Here is an 18,045-nt window from a genome sequence, read left to right as displayed (position 1 = left end):
TTTAAGGCCACCGTCATTTGCGATCTCAAGCAGTTGATCCTCTTCTAGCACGGACAAAGTCGCTTCACCTGGCTTATTCACAAATGGGTCGCGGACCCATTCCTTCCCAGTTCGGGGGTCTTTTGTGGTTGGGAAGTAATGCTCAAACTCTTTTGAAAGCTGAGATAGGTGATCATGCACCAGCTGGGAGAAAGAAGGCCCTGGATCAGTCTCTTTCAAAATCTCTGCTCATGTTTGAAACATGTCAGAAATCCCAGTGTTCCCTCATCGTCCCCATAATTCCAGTTTGGCTTTGAATGCAGCCACTTTATCTGCCCACTTGAACACAGTTGTCGTTCTCCCCTGAAGTGACAGATTGAGTTCGTTGAGCAGATTGAATATGTCGCACAAGTAAGCAAATTTTGCGACCCATTCTGTGTCACTGAAATGTGCTGCCAGTGGTGACTGTTTTTCTAAAAGAAATCTCTGGAGCGGCTCTCATAACTCAAAAACTCTGACAAGTGATCTACCTTTAGAAAGCCATCTCACTTCTGTGTATAAGAGAAGACGTGTGTGCTCTGCATCCACCTCCTCACAGAGCTGCGTGAACAGATGTGAGTTAAGGGCATGTACTTTAATGTGGCTGATAATTTTAATCACATCCTGCAAAACGTTGTTAAGTTCAGTTGACATTTTTCGGCTAGCCAGCATTTCTCTATGGATGACACAGTGCTTAGACTCACATTCAGAAGAGACCTCTTTGACCCGAGTAGTGAAAACAGAAAGCTGTCCAGTCATGGCAGCCGCTCCGTCCGTGCATATACCAACACAAAATGACCAATTCAGTTTTCCTGATATGTAATCATTCAAATACTTGAATAGTTCTCCAGCTGTGGTGCTGGTTGGCAACAAAAGTGCCCATAACATATCCTCATGCACATCCTCCTGAAAAATATGTCACACTAAAACAAGCATTCTTACCTTGTTGTCAACATCAGTAGACTAGTCAACCTGGATTGCGTACCAAGGTGAGTCATTAACCCTCTCTAACAATTGTGCCTCAGTATCCTCTGCTATTTCATCAGTTCATCTAGTTATGGTGCTATCCGGAAGAGGAACACGTGCCACCTTTTGAACTGTAGCCTCTCCTAAAAGTTCACGACAAATGTCCTTAGCAGCAGGCAGGATCAACTCTTCACCAGTAGTAAAGGGCTTCTTAGCTTTAGCAATGCAGTTAGCCACTAAGAATGATGCTCTCAGTGCAGACACATTTGATGAAGTGGCGGCCTTCAATAATTGCTTCTGTTCTTCGTGTTTTTTCTTTGGAAAAACTCCAAAGGCTTGTCTTTTAATGCAGGGTTCCTGGTCTCCATGTGGCGAAGCAGTTATGAAGGTTTCATGGCTTTGTTGGATAGCCGGTCGCCACATATTATACAAAGTGGGCTTGGAGAATGTGAATCACCTGTTGCAATGGACCCGTAATTTAAGAAGGGCTCTTGGTATTTTCTTTTAAATGCAGCTTTCTTTTTGTTGGCAGTCTTAGAGTCTTCTGCTGTCTCATCATTTGGTCTTTCCCCCTTTTCAAAGAAGCTCTCCAGCGACGTCTATTTTTTACTCATTTTGGCTAGGGTTAGCTTGTGGGCTTACCAAGACTGACTGAGACAAGCGCGCAGTGCGGGAAAGAGGCGTGAACGGAAGTGGTAAATCAAATAATGGGCGGGGGGACAGGAGAGAAGATGGCGGAAGAGTAAGACGCAGAGATCACATTCCTTCCCACAGATACAGTAGAAATACACCTACACGTGGAACTGCTCCTACAGAACACCCACTGAACGCTGGCAGAAAACGTCCGACCTCCAAAAAGGCAAGAAACTCCCCCCGTACTTGGGTAGGGCAAAAGAAAAAAGAAATAACAGAGACAAAAGAATAGGGACGGCACCTGCACCAGTGGGAGGGAGCCGTGAAGGAGGAAAGGTTTCCACGCACTAGGAGCCCCTTCGCGGGCGGAGACTGCGGGGGGCGGAGGGGGGAAGCTTCAGAGCCACGGAGGAGAGCGCAGCCACAGAGGTGCGGAGGGCAAAGCGGAGAGGTTCCCGCACAGAGGCTCGGCGCCGAGCAGCACTCACCAGCCCGAGAGGCTTGTCTGCTTAGCCGCCGGGGCGGGCGGGGCTGTGAGCTGAGGCTCGGGCTTCGGTCGGATCGCAGGGAGAGGACTGGGGCTGGCAGCGTGAACACAGCCTGAAGGGGTTAGCGCACCACAGCTAGCCGGGAGGGAGTCCGGGGAAAAAGTCTGCAGCTGCCGAAGAGGCAAGAGACTTTTTCTTGCCTCTTTGTTTCGCGGCGGGCAAGGAGAGGGGATTCAGAGCGCCGCCTAAACGAACTCCAGAGAAGGGCGCGAGCCGCGGCTATCAGCGCGGATCCCACAGCAACAGGGGCACAGAGGGAAAATCGGAGAGACTCCCGCACAGAGGCTCGGCGCCGAGCGGCGCTCACCAGCCCGAGAGGCTTGTCTGCTCACCCGCCGGGGCGGGCGGGGCTGGGAGCTGAGGCTCGGGCTGCGGTCGGATCGCAGGGAGAGGACTGGGGCTGGCGGCGTGAACACAGCCTGAAGGGGTTAGCGCACCACAGCTAGCCCAGAAGAAGTCCGGGAAAAAGTCTGCAGGTGCCGAAGAGGCAAGAGACTTTTTCTTGCCTCTTTGATTCGCGGCGGGCAAGGAGAGGGGATTCAGAGCGCCGCCTAAACGAACTCCAGAGAAGGGCGCGAGCCGCGGCTATCAGCGCAGATCCCACAGCAACAGGGGCGCAGAGGGAAAATCGGAGAGACTCCCGCACAGAGGCTCGGCGCCCAGCGGCGCTCACCAGCCCGAGAGGCTTGTCTGCTCCCCCGCCGGGGCGGGCAGGGCTGGGAGCTGAGGCTCGGGCTGCGGTCGGATCGCAGGGAGAGGACTGGGGCTGGCGGCATGAACACAGCCTGAAGGGGTTGGCGCACCACAGCTAGCCGGGAGGGAGACCGGGAAAAGGTCTGCAGCTGCCGAAGAGGCAAGAGACTTTTTCTTGCCTCTTTGTTTCGCTGCGCGCAAGGAGAGGGGATTCAGAGCGCCGCCTAAACGAACTCCAGAGAAGGGCGCAAGCCACGGCGATCAGCGCGGACCCCAGAGACGGGCGTGAGACGCTGGGGCTGCTGCTGCCGCCTCCAAAAAGCCTGTGTGTGAGCACAGGTCACTCTCCACACCTCCCCTCCCGGGAGCCTGTGCAGCCCGCCACTGCCAGGGTCCCGGGATCCGGGGACAACATCCCCGGGAGAACGCACTGCGCGCCTCGAGCTGGTGCAACGTCACGCCGGCCTCGGCCGCCGCAGGCTCGCCCCGCCTCCTCCGTACCGCTCCCTCCCCGCGGCCTGGGTGAGCCAGAGCCCCCGAAGCAGCTGCTCCTTTAACCCCGTCCTGTCTGGGCGGGGAACAGACGCCCTCAGGCGACCTACACGCAGAGGCGGGTCCAAATCCAAAGCTGAACCCCAGGAGCTGTGCGAACAGGGAAGAGAAGGGGAAATCTCTCCCAGCAGCCTCAGAAGCAACGGATTAAAGCTCCACAAACAACTTGATGTGCCTGCATCTGCTGAATACCTGAATAGACAACGAATCATCCCAAGTTCAGGAGGTGGACTCTGGGAGCAGGAGATATTAATTTTTCCCCTTTTCCTTTTTTTTGTGAGTGTATATGTATATGCTTCTGGGTGAGATTTTGTCTGTATAGCTTTGCTTTACAATAGCTTTATTTTACTTCACTATATTATAGCCTCTTTCTTTCTTTCTTTCTTTCTATTTTTTCTCCCTTTTACTCTGAGCCGTGTGGACGAAAGGCTCTTGGTGCTCCAGCCAGGCATCAGGGCCGTGCCTCTGAGGTGGGAGAGCCAACTTCAGAACACTGGTCCACAAGAGACCTCCCAGCTCCACGTAATACCAAACGGCAAAAATCTCCCAGAGATCTCCATCTCAACATCAAGACCCAGCTTCACTCAACGACCAGCAAGCTACAGTGCTGGACACCCTATGCCAAACAACTAGCTAGACAGGAACACAACCCCATCCATTGGCAGAGAGGCTGCCTAAAATCATAATAAGGCCACAGACACCACAAAATACACCACCAGACGTGGACGTGCCCACCAGAAAGACAAGATCTAGCCTCATCCACCAGAACTCAGGCACTAGTTCCCTCCACCAGGAAGCCTACACAACCCACTGAACCAACCTTAGCTGCTGGGGACAGATACCCAAAACAACGGGAACTACGAACCTGCAGCCTGTGAAAAGGAGACCCCAAACACAGTAAGATAGGCAAAATGAGACGACAGAAAAACACACAGCAGGTGAAGGAGCAGGCTCAAAACACACTGGACTTAACAAATGAAGAGGAAATAGGTAGTCTACCTGAAAAAGAATTCAGAATAATGATAGTAAGGATGATCCAAAATCTTGGAAATAGAATAGACAAAATGCAAGAAACATTTAACAAGGATGTAGAAGAACTAAAGAGGAACCAAGCAATGATGAAAAACACAATAAATGAAATTAAAAATACTCTAGATGGGATCAATAGTAGAATAACTGAGGCAGAAGAAAGGATAAGTGACCTGGAAGATAAAATGGTGGAAATAACTACTACAGAGCAGGATAAAGAAAAAAGAATGAAAAGAACTGAGGACAGTCTCAGGGACCTCTGGGACAACATTAAACGTGCCAACATTCGAATTATAGGGGTACCAGAAGAAGAAGAGAAAAAGAAAGGGACTGAGAAAATTTTTGAAGAGATTATAGTTGAAAACTTCCCTAATATGGGAAAGGAAATAGTTAATCAAGTCCTGGAAGCACAGAGAGTCCCATACAGGATAAACCCAAGGAGGAACACGCCAAGACACATATTAATCAAACTGTCAAAAATTAAATATAAGGAAAGCATATTAAAGGCAGCAAGGGAAAAAAAACAAATAACACACAAGGGAATCCCCATAAGGTTAACATCTGATCTCTCAGCAGAAACTCTGCAAGCCAGAAGGGAGTGGCAGGATATACTTAAAGTCATGAAGGAGAAAAACCTACAACCAAGATTACTCTACCCAGCAAGGATCTCATTCAGATTCGATGGAGAAATTAAAACCTTTACAGACAAGCAAAAGCTGAGAGAGTTCAGCACCACCAAACCAGCTTTACAACAAATGCTAAAGGAACTTCTCTAGGCAAGAAACACAAGAGAAGGAAAACACCTACAATAACAAACCCAATACATTTAAGAAAATGGGAATAGGAACATACATATCGATAATTACCTTGAATGTAAATGGATTAAATGCTCCCACCAAAAGACACAGGCTGGCTGAATGGATACAAAAACAAGACCCATACATATGCTGTCTACAAGAGACCCACTTCAGACCTAGGGACACATACAGACTGAAAGTGAGGGGATGGAAAAAGATATTCCATGCAAATGGAAATCAAAAGAAAGCTGGAGTAGCAATTCTCATATCAGACAAAATAGACTTTAAAATAAACACTATTACAAGAGACAAAGAAGGACACTATATAATGATCAAGGGATCGATCCAAGAGGAAGGTATAACAATTGTAAATATTTATGCACCCAACATAGGAGCACCTCAATACATAAGGCAAATACTAACAGCCATGAAAGGGGAAATTGACAGCAACACAATCATAGTAGGGGACTTTAACACCCCACTTTCACCAATGGACAGATCATCCAAAATGAAAATAAATAAGGAAACACAAGCTTTAAATGATACATTAAACAATATGGACTTAATTGATATTTATAGGACATTCCACCCAAAAACAACAGAATACACATTTTTCTCAAGTGCTCATGGAACATTCTCCAGGATAGATCATATCTTGGGTCACAAATCAAGCCTTGGTAAATTTAAGAAAATTGAAATCGTATCAAGTATCTTTTCCGACCACAATGCTATGAGACTAGATATCAATTACAGGAAAAGATCTGTAAAAAATACAAACACATGGAGGCTACACAATACATTACTTAATAACGAAGTGATTACTGAAGAAATCAAAGGGGAAATCAAAAAATACCTAGAAACAAATGACAATGGAGACACGACGACCCAAAACCTATGGGACACAGCAAAAGCAGTGCTAAGAGGGAAGTTTATAGCAATACAAGCCTACCTCAAGAAACAGGAAACATCTCGAATAAACAACCTAACCTTGCACCTAAAGCAATTAGAGAAAGAAGAACAAAAAAACCCCAAAGCCAGCAGAAGGAAAGAAATTATAAAGATCAGGTCAGAAATAAATGAAAAAGAAATGAAGGAAACAATAGCAAAAATCAATGAAACTAAAAGCTGGTTCTTTGAGAAGATAAACAAAATTGATAAACCATTAGCCAGACTCATCAAGAGAAAAAGGGAGAAGACTCAGATCAATAGAATTAGAAATGAAAAAGGAGAAGTAACCACTGACACTGCAGAAATACAAAAGATCATGAGAGATTACTACAAGCAACTCTATGCCAATAAAATGGACAACCTGGAAGAAATGGACAGATTCTTAGAAATGCACAAACTGCCGAGACTGAACCAGGAAGAAATAGAAAATATGAACAGACCAATCACAAGCACTGAAATTGAAACTGTGATTAAAAACCTTCCAACAAACAAAAGCCCAGGACCAGATGGCTTCACAGGCGAATTCTATCAAACATTTAGAGAAGAGCTAACACCTATCCTTCTCAAACTCTTCCAAAATATTGCAGAGGGAGGAACACTCCCCAACTCATTCTACGAGGCCACCATCACCCTGATACCAAAACCAGACAAAGATGTCACAAAGAAAGAAAACTACAGGCCAATATCACTGATGAACATAGATGCAAAAATCCTCAACAAAATACTAGCAAACAGAATCCAACAGCACATTAAAAGGATCATACACCATGATCAAGTGGGGTTTATCCCAGGAATGCAAGGATTCTTCAATATACGCAAATCAATCAACCTGATACACCATATTAACAAATTGAAGGAGAAAAACCATATGATCATCTCAATAGATGCAGAGAAAGCTTTTGACAAAATTCAACACCCATTTATGATAAAAGCCCTGCAGAAAGTAGGCATAGAGGGAACTTTCCTCAACATAATAAAGGCCATATATGACAAACCCACAGCCAACATTGTCCTCAATGGTGAAAAACTGAAACCATTTCCACTAAGATCAGGAACAAGACAAGGTTGCCCACTCTCACCACTATTATTCAACATAGTTCTGGAAGTCCTAGCCACAGCAATCAGAGAAGACAAAGAAATAAAAGGAATCCAAATCGGAAAAGAAGAAGTAAAGCTGTCACTATTTGCAGATGACATGATACTATACATAGAGAATCCTAAAGATGCTACCAGAAAACTCCTAGAGCTAATCAATGAATTTGGTAAAGTAGCAGGATACAAAATTAATGCACAGAAATCTCTTGCATTTCTATACACTAATGACGAAAAATCTGAAAGTGAAATTAAGAAAACACTCCCATTTACCATTGCAGCAAAAAGAATAAAATATCTAGGAATAAACCTACCTAAGGAGACAAAAGACCTGTATGCAGAAAATTATAAGACACTGATGAAAGAAATTAAAGATGATACAAATAGATGGAGAGATATACCATGTTCCTGGATTGGAAGAATCAACATTGTGAAAATGTCTCTACTACCCAAAGCAATCTACAGATTCAATGCAATCCCTATCAAACTACCACTGGCATTTTTCACAGAACTAGAACAAAAAATTTCACAATTTGTATGGAAACACAAAAGACCCCGAATAGCCAAAGCAATCTTGAGAACGAAAAATGGAGCTGGGGGAATCAGGCTCCCTGACTTCAGACTATATTACAAAGCTTTAGTAATCAAGACAGTTTGGTATTGGCACAAAAACAGAAATATAGATCAATGGAACAGGATAGAAAGCCCAGAGATAAACCCACACACATATGGTCAACTTATCTTTGATAAAGGAGGCAAGCATATACAGTGGAGAAAAGACAGCCTCTTCAATAAGTGGTGCTGGGAAAATTGGACAGGAACATGTAAAAGTATGAAATTAGAACACTCCCTGACACCATGCACAAAAATAAACTCAAAATGGATTAAAGACCTAAGTGTAAGGGCAGACACTATCGAACTCTTAGAGGAAAACATAGGCAGAACACTCTATGACATACATCACAGCAAGATTCTTTTTGACCCAGCTCCCAGAGAAATGGAAATAAGTACACAAATAAACAAATGGGACCTAATGAAACTGAAAAGCTTTTGCACAGCAAAGGAAACCATAAACAAGACCAAAAGACAACCCTCAGAATGGGAGAAAATATTTGCAAATGAAGCAACTGACAAAGGATTAATCTCCAAGATTTACAAGCAGCTCATGCAGCTCAATAACAAAAAAACGAACAACCCAATCCAAAAATGGGCAGAAGATCTAAATAGACATTTCTCCAAAGAAGATATACAGATGGCCTACAGACACATGAAAGAATGCTCAACATCATTAATCATTAGAGAAATGCAAATCAAAACTACAATGAGATATCATCTCACACCGGTCAGAATGGCCATCATCAAAAAATCTAGAAACAATAAATGCTGGAGAGGGTGTGGAGGAAAGGGAACACTCTTGCACTGTTGGTGGGAATGTAAATTGATACAGCCACTATGGAGAACAGTATGGAGGTTCCTTAAAAAACTACAAATAGAACTACCATACGACCCAGCAATCCCACTACTGGGCATATACCCTGAGAAAACCATAGGTCAAAAAGAGTCATGTACCAAAATGTTCATTGCAGCTCTATTTACAATAGCCAGGACATGGAAGCAACCTAAATGTCCATCGACAGATGAATGGATAAAGAAGATGTGGCACATATATACAATGGAATATTACTCAGCCATAAAAAGAAATGAAATGGAGGTATTTGTAATGAGGTGGATGGAGTTAGAGTCTGTCATACAGAGTGAAGTAAGTCAGAAAGAGAAAAACAAATACAGTATGCTAACACATATATATGGAATCTAAGGGAAAAAAAAAAAAAAAAGGCCATGAAGAACCTAGTGGCAAGACGGGAATAAAGACACAGACCTACTAGAGAATGGACTTGAGGATATGGGGAGGGGGTGGGGTGAGATGTGACAGGGTAAGAGAGTGTCATGGACATATATACACTACCAAATGTAAAATAGATAGCTAGTGGGAAGCAGCCGCATAGCACAGGGAGATCAGCTCGGTGCTTTGTGACCACCTAGAGGGGTGGGATGGGGAGGGTGGGAGGGAGGGAGATGCAAGAGGGAAGAGAAATGGGAACATATTGTATATGTATAACAGATTCACTTTGTTATAAAGCAGATGCTAACACACTATTGTAAGGCAATTATACTTCAATAAAGATGTTTGAAAAAAAAAAAAAATAATGGGCGGGCCACGTGCGGACTAAATTTCTTTTTTTAAACAGCTTTATTGGAGTATAATTGCTTTACAATGCTGTGTTAGTTTCTGCTCTATAACAAAGTGAATCAGCTATACATATACATATATTCCCATATCTCATCCCTCTTGCGTCTCCTTCCCACCTTCCCTATCCCACCCGTCGAGGTGGTCACAAATCACCGAGCTGATCTCCCTGTGCTATGCAGCTGCTTCCCACTAGCTAGCTATTTTACATTTGGTAGTGTATATATGTCCGTGCCACTCTCTCACTTCGTCCCAGCTTACCCTTCCCCATCCCCGGGTCCTCAAGTCCATTCTCTATGTCTGTGTCTTTATTCCTGTCCTGCCCCTAGGTTCATTAGAACAATTTATTTTTAGATTCCATATATATGTGTTAGCATACGGTATTTATTTTTCTCTTTCTGACTTACTTAACTCTGTATGACAGACTCTAGGTCCATCCACCTCACTACAAATAACTCAATTTTGTTTCTTTTTCTGGCTGAGTAATATTCCATTGTATATATGTGCCACATCTTCTTTATCCATTCATCTGTCGATGGACACTTAGGTTGCTCCCATGTCCTGGCTATTGTAAATAGTGTTGCAATGAACATTGTGTTCCATGACTCTTTTTGAATTATGGTTTTCTCAGGGTATATGCCCAGTAGTGGGATTGCTGGGTCATATGGTCGTTCTATTTTTAGTTTTTTAAGGAACCTCCGTACTGTTCCCCATAGTGGCTGTATCAATTTACATTCCCACCAACAGTGCAAGAGGGTTCCCTTTTCTCCACACCGTCTCCAGCATTTATTGTTTGTAGATTTTTTTTTTTAAAGAAATTCACGTTCATTTATTTATTTATTTATGTATGACTGTGTTGCGTCTTCATTTCTGTGCGAGGGCTTTCTCTAGTTGTGGCAAGCGGGGACCACTCCTCATCGCGGTGCGCGGGCCTCTCACCATCGCAGCCTCTCTTGTTGCGGAGCACAGGCTCCAGACGCGCAGGCTCAGTAATTGTGGCTCACGGGCCCAGTTGCTCCGTGGCATGTGGGATCTTCCCAGACCAGGGCTCGAACCCGTGTCCCCTGCATTGGCAGGCAGATTCTCAACCACTGCGCCACCAGGGAAGCCCTGTTTGTAGATTTTTTGATGATGGCCATTCTGACCGGTGTGAGGTGATACCTCATTGTATTTTGATTTGCATTTCTCTAATGATTAGTGATGTTGAGCATCCTTTCATGTGTTTGTTGGCAATCTGTATATCTTCTTTGGAGAAATGTCTATTTAGGTCTTCTGCCCATTTTTAGATTGGGTTGTTTGTTTTTTGGATATTGAGCTGCATGAGCTGCTTGCAAATTTCGGAGATTAGTCCTTTGTCAGTTGCTTCGTTTGCAAATATTTTCTCCCATTCAGAGGGTTGTCTTTTCGTCTTGTTTATGGTTTCCTTTGTTGTGCAAAAGCTTTTAAGTTTCATTAGGTCCCATTTGTTTATTTTTGTTTTTATTTCCATTTCTCTAGGAGGTGGGTCAAAAAGGATCTTGCTGTGATTTATGTCATAGAGTGTTCTTCCTATGTTTTCCTCTAAGAGTTTGATAGTATCCAACCTTACATTTAGGTCTTTAATCCATTTTGAGTTTATTTTTGTGTATGGTGTTAGGAAGTGTTCTAATTTCATTCTTTTACATGTAACTGGCACAGACTAAATTAAGTGTTGGATTCTGACTTAAAGCCTGCCACCAGATGCAGCTGTATAATTGAAGTACATCAACTCACTTACCACTATAAAGCCTACCACCAGATGCAGTTTAATTGCCACTTGCTACTCACTGATAGAGTTTTGATATGCCTGCAAGCAATTGATTTATTACTGTCTCTGTGCAGTCAGACCTCTCTGCTAATGATAATCTGTATTTGCAGCCACTCCTCAGCACTAGCATCACCGCCTCAGCTCCACCTCAGATAATCAGGCATTAGATTCCCATAAGGAGCACGCAACCTAGATCCCGCACATGTGCAGTTCACAGTAGGGTCCACGCTCCTACGAGAGTCTAATGCCACCGCTAATCTGACAGGAGGCAGAGCTCAGGCGGTAATGCGAGCGATGGGGAGCGGCTGTAAATACAGATGAAGTTTCACTCACTCGCCCCGCCGCTCACCTCCTGCTGTGCGGCCCAGTTCTTAACGGGCCACGGACCAGTACCAGTTGGGGACCCCTGCTCTAAGGAGTAGTTTTCTTCCCATTTTACAAACGAGGAAACTGAGGCCCAGAGATATTCAATAACTAGTAGCAGAGGTAGGACCTCTGATCTTAAGGGATAAATCTTTGATCTCAAGTTCGAACCTAACCACGACACTACACTGCCTCAATCTATTTACTTCAAAAAGAATTTGTATTTCTCCTTTGTCTTTTGTTCCTGTCTCCCCTCTCCTGCTTTCCTTGTAGGCAGCAGTCTAATGCAGCAGTTGCACATTCCATCTCCGGTGTCAGACCACCTGGGTTCAAATCCCAGCTTAAAGCCATTCTAGTTGTTGGAGCCTCAGTTTCCTCTTCTGTACAATGCAGATGGTGATGGTCCTCATAACCTCATAGAGGTGCTATGAGGTTTGAGTGAAATAATACACAGAATATACTTAAAACTGTGCCTGGCACATATTAAGTGGTCATTGTTCTTAATATTATTTACATCCTATCTGGCCCCAGTCATATTTCCTCCCCAGGTTCCCTCAAACTATGCTCATTTTTTCCTAAGGGAGAAATGAACTGGATGAGAACACTGGCCTAGTCACCCCAAAGCAATCAATTCCAATCCTATTACTCTTTCTGTGTGATATTGGTCCAGTCTTGTTCTCTCTGGGTTTTAGAAGGCCTGTCTCAGAAATGGGGTCACCAAACTGTCACCTCTGTGTGGGCAAGCAGGTAGTCAGGGAGTGGAAGTCTGAGAAAAACAGGAAATTGCTCACCTGTAGAGTTTCATTTATTGAGCATCCTAAGTACCAGGCATTATCTGATTGCCTTACATTTAAATCACATCACACCCCACAAGGTAGATATTATCATTCCGATTTTTAACAGATGACAAAACTGAGGGCTTGAGAGGTTAAGTAACTTGCTTAAGGTCACACAGCTTGTATATGGTGGGGCTGAAATTCAAACCTGGAGAGTAACTCCAGAAACCATGCTGTTGGTCACTACACTACTCTGAAGAGCGTTGGGGCCTTGTTCAAAAGAGAAAGTATTATATCATGACACAATCCTCTTCTGGACAGGGAAAACCCAGGTTAAAAGAGCAATACCACCCCCACTCCCCGCCCAGGTGATTTGTAGCTGGAGTTTGAGAAATCTGCAAAAAGTCAGACCACCTTCCAATCTCCCCACCCCCGACTCTAGGGCCCAGAGAGGAAAGGCAATCTCTTTGGTTTGAATGAGCCCCCTTCTTACCTTTCCGGTCAGTCTCCTGCAGTGACACTGAGCCACAAGTCTCCTTTGTCTCTGCTGTCATTCTTCTCTGGGCCTACCTGTAATGGGGGTGGGTAATGGACCATTTATTCTGGCTGTAACTTGCCATTAGTCGGCAGGTGATGACATCTTTGTGAAATGATCTGTTAATTCTCTGAGAAGAATGGGACACTGTGGAATGTGGCTCTAACCCTGGCAATCTGGGTCACTTCTCAACCTGGTGTATGTGACTGTGAATGTGGGTACAATGGTGGCTGTGTGTGTCTGGGGCTGGGTGTTGGGGGAGAAGTATGGGCAGAGAGTATGACTGTACTGGTTTTCTCAATACAATTGTGTGCTTATGTTTGTGTTTGTGACTGGATGCAGAAGAGTTTGCATATGTCTGTGTAACAGCAAGAGTTGTGGGTTTAAGGTGTGAATAAGTGGATTTAAGTATGTGAATCTACAGGCAGCCCCTGCTAATTTGCACGAAGAAGATATATGGTGGCTGTGAAGCTGAGTTCATTTGAATCTAAAGTCGTTTCCTTTTTTTTTTTTTAAACCCAAGGTGATTGTTTTGGTCCCACAGCCTGAGGGCACATTCACATCAGGAGATAGGAAAGCCAGTTGGGGGAGTCCTCTGAGGGCCCAGTTTCCTTGGAGCCTTGTTGAGGTGGCCTTGTAGAATCTCTTTCTTACATAAACCAAGGAACAAAGCAGAGTCTTAAGATCAGCTCTTTGCTTCCTGGCCTCTGATTAGCAGGACCTCCTCCCTGCTTTTCCTCTTTCTCCCTAAAGCTGTGGACTTCATCTTGTTTCTGCGAGGGATTTGAATCTCATCAGTTACACTCTGATTTCTGGGAAATGGAGCATTATTCACTGCATTTGAAGATTTAGAAAGGGACTAACAGTCCTGTCCTGCTCTCAGAGCTGCTGGTGCCACAAGCACAGGTTACAGAACCCTTGGCAAATTAAAAAAAATGTTGACGGGTACAAAGCGTGGAACAGAGTTAGCAAGGAAGTGTAGTTCAGTCAGTAGTCACCTGAGCAAGTCACTAGGGAGAAATGTACATTCCGAGGGGGTGGATTGTGGTCCTCGCTCTCGCTCAACTCACTGTCTGGGGCTTTGGCCAGATTATTTCTCATCTGTGGGCCTCCGTTTTCCTAACTATGAAAAGAGGGAGCTGGATTAGATCCGTCTTCTCAAACTTTTGTTTATTTCTTAACTGAAGTAACCCTAATGGCAGAGGAGCATGGGTGGAGGAGAGGGGTGGATGGGGGTAATCCAAAGCAGCCTACTGCAAGGTCAAAGTGTCCTTGAAGTGTCATGTTTTATCCTAAAAATGTGTTCAAAATTTGCATTCCGTTCCATGATATAGCCATATTTGTTTTGATAAAGAAATGTTTTAAATTTCTTATACTCAAGTAAAATTGACACTCTAAGAACATGCCATGTTTATCCTGTGACTCTGTGGACCCCCTTGGCACACTGCCATGGACCCCCAGGGGTATGCATACTCCGGTTTAAAAGTTTGGAAGTAAATGATTAAGATTCCTTTCCGCTCTAACACTCTGGTTCAATGACCTGGGAATACCTGTGGTGTCTTTGGTAACTGCTCCCCAGGATGCTAGAGAGGTTTTTTTTTTTTTTTTTACAGCTCCATCTGAGCACTCCATTTTCTAGCCAGTTATGCAAAAAGAATGGAAACCTCTGGTTTTGTTTCCAGAACAAGCGTCTCCAGTATGTCTTTGCTGAGCCCCAAGTACAGGCTCAGGCTTATGCTAAGTTGTCCTGGGGATTCTTATGGCACTACTGTGGCGCTTAATCTAGCTTCCATGAAGCAATAGGGGTTAAGAGTTTGGTGAGTTAAGTAGTAAACTGTGGGCTGTGGATTTTAAGTGCAGCAAGAGTTTGAGAAGTAGAACATAGATGTGCTTCCTGGAGGAGGTGATAGGATGATAGTTCAGGTAAATGGGGTAGAGGGAGAGCGACGATCCAGCTGGGAGGAGGGCGAGAGTAAAGGTCTGGAGGCTGTCAGGATCGTGGCCTGCTTAGGCCGGGGCCAGAGTCTTGCTCAGTGGCAGGAGACACAGAAAGCTGAAATGGGGTCTTTCTCCCTCTAGGCATGAATTATTAGCTACTTATCAGTTCACTGTCTTCTTTTTAAGGAGGTTGTGACTAGGGCTGATCCCCTCTCCTGCAGGGAGTAGGAAATCCCTGGAACAAAACAAAACAACCTTCCAAAAGGGATTTGGGGGAGAGAGTGGAGGATAAAAAGATATCTACATGACCTCATATACTGTCATCCAATCCAATCTGTGATTAGATGTATGTTTATTCTGTAAGCCATTAGATTTCTGTTCTTTGGGGTGCATGCCATTTCCTCTGGTTTTCTTTAATTTACTGGTAAAAATTCCCTTCAGGGGAGCCTGGATAGTACCTGCACAGTGCATGTGGTTCAGGGCAGCCTAGGGCGCAGGGGAGCTCCCAGCCCCTGTCTGCACCACCTCAGAGCAGAGTGTGAGGGCCAGAGTGAAGGAACACACCTAGAACCTGCTGGTGGCTGGGGATGGTGATGCCAGCACTGCCTCAGAGCCTAAGGAGAAACACACCCAAGGAGAGCAGAGTTGGTGGCAAGGGGAGGTTTCAACAATAGGCCCAGGTAGAACAAGGTTGTAGGCCAGTGGTCACAGGTGGCCCTGCAGGGGGCAGAGCCAGCATCCTGGGAGCCTGGTGGTGGGGTTCAGATAAGGGTCTAGGGAGCGAGCTGGTGTCAAGCAAGTGCAGTTGCAAGTGTCAGGGACACATTACCAATAGGTTACAAATCCAGAAAAAGTAAAAATATTAACATGACTAACAGAATTAAGGAGGTGAAGGAAGAGAAAATAAGCAGAAATGAATAAGTGCTGATTTTTTAAAAATATTGAGGCATGATTGACATACAAAAACCTGTACATATGTAAATATATACAACTTTGATGTGTTTGGGGATAAATATATACCCATGAAACCATCACTACAATCTATGCAATAAACCTATCCATCGCCTGCAAAAGTGTCTTCCTATCCTCTTGATTTCTTTATTATTACCGCTATTATTTTTTTGTCATAAGGACACTTAACATAAGATCTACTCTCGTAACAGAATTTTAAGTATACAATATAGGATTATTAACCATAGGTGCTACCCTGTAGAGTAGCCCTCTAGGACTTATTCATCTAGCATAACTGAGTGTGGAGTCCTTAATCTTTCCTACCAGGGATCCGATTTATAACATCTAAAATTGAAATGTAAAAATTTTAAAATTCCAAAGTACTTCAATTGCCAGAAAGGACCCAGGTTGGGTAGGCATTGGAAGGACTGGCAAGAAAACCCCCTCTCCCCTCAGTGTTGGAAGAATTTGGAGACCTAGGGAAACTACAGGGCCTCGGATATAGAGGAAATAAGACAGCAGCCCAATCGCAGGAACTGGGTACAAGGCACGTACCTGTACAGAAAGGAAGGGACAAGACCCCTGTTACTGGAACTGAAATTATGAGATCAGAGCAGGGCCAAATGCCACTCATTTGAGCCTCAGCTGGTAAGGTATGGATGGAGATATCTTATATTTCCCCCTGGTTCAGGACAGGATGAATCCCAGAGTCCAGGTTTTGTAGAAATGGGGGAAAAACCTACCAGTGAGGGTTAGGCGGCCTTAGAAGGGCCATGGAGCTGCACAGCTCATCACAGTGCCACCCAGGCAAGCTCCCATAGCCATACTACTGCTCAAAATCTCTGCCGCAGGATCCAGAGACATATGTTTCCTCATCGCCCCCTGCCCCTGTCCCCCTTGACACCACCCCAAGAATGGAGCACCGAAATGTCGTTTCAGGGCGTTAACTTCATTGGCTCTTGACTGTCTGGACCCCCCCAAAACCAGGCCTTTCTTGATTAGCTTTTCAGGCCCACAGTGGAGGATGAGGTCACCCTGGTGTGAGATGAAATGACAGTATCATGACTTGGCTGGCCATAAAACAACTGCTTTTAAAGCTAAATTTTGTAATCTCATAGTTTACCCAAGGGGTTGTGTAATTCAAAGCAATGACCACGAAGCTATTTGTAAAATTCTGACTTTCTTGTGAACCAAGTGTGGATTAGGGGATGGTTATGGCGGTGTGGGGGATGGAAGAGCTGAGAGCTGGGGAGACAAGCAAGGCCCAGATGGTTCAAGAGTGAGACCAACACTCATGGTTTCTCTTAATGTGATGGGGTCTCCTCTTCTGGAGATATAAAAAGCTTTGTCTTTTCAAGTGCCTTAAAGATTTCCAAAGCAGAGGGTGCTTAACCTACTGACCCCAACCTGGAAAAAAATAGTAAGAGAGAAAGAGAAAATCCTAGCAGGAATTGCTCAGCCTCCTAAACCATAACTGGGGCCAACTGGCTGCTTGCATGGGGCAAGATGTCTTACCCTCCAGCAAGGGTTTGGGGCTGGGCCAGCTGACAGTCTTAAAATTAGATACACACGATAACTGGTGGGTCTCAGGCTCTCTCTGAGTCCAAGAGTGAATTTGTGGAAGGCGTGAAATATCAGGTAAAGCACTGATAAGCAGTGGAGTGTACTGGAAGTAGAATCAGATCTGAGTTTGACTCCTGGTTCCATCCTTGGCTGTGTGGCTTTAGGCAAGGCAGTGAGTCCTCTCCAATTCTGCCTCTTGCTGTAAAATTGAAACAATAACTGAAGCTACCTCTTAGGTGATTTTGAGACTAAAATATGACTATACATATTTATCTGAAGCTCTGACAGTGAGTTAGTAACACAGTTATACTGGGTTATGTATGCCAGGGACCCTGTGGTTCTACATTATTGGGTCTTTTGATTCTTTTTTATTTCCATGATTGCTGACTATAGTGAAGTTTTTGAGAGGTGGGTTAGAGTGACTTTGAAGCAATAGAGGACTGTTTTATGAATGCATGCTTCTTCCTTGTTTGACTTTTCCCCTTCTATCCACCCATTATCTTTTTAAAGGATGAGAAGCAGCGTGGTGTGGAGCAGAAAGAGTCAGACGGATGGGGCTTGAACCCCAACTGTGCCACTTACAGGCCATTAGAACTCCAGATAAGTCAT

The 18,045-nt window shown here is 44.5% G+C and overlaps 1 protein-coding gene across 1 annotated transcript in view; it reads left to right on the top strand.

Annotated features, from left to right (window-relative positions):
- The window catches only part of LOC130706267 (L-dopachrome tautomerase-like), an 89,592-nt gene that overhangs the window by 4,451 nt on the left and 67,096 nt on the right, over positions 1 to 18,045 (top strand). The window lies entirely within an intron of this gene.

Source organism: Balaenoptera acutorostrata, chromosome X, assembly GCF_949987535.1.
Source record: "Balaenoptera acutorostrata chromosome X, mBalAcu1.1, whole genome shotgun sequence".
Taxonomy (NCBI): Eukaryota; Metazoa; Chordata; class Mammalia; order Artiodactyla; family Balaenopteridae; genus Balaenoptera; species Balaenoptera acutorostrata.
The sequence above is the reverse complement of the archived record's forward strand: the minus strand, read 5'-3'. Positions and strand labels throughout refer to the sequence as shown.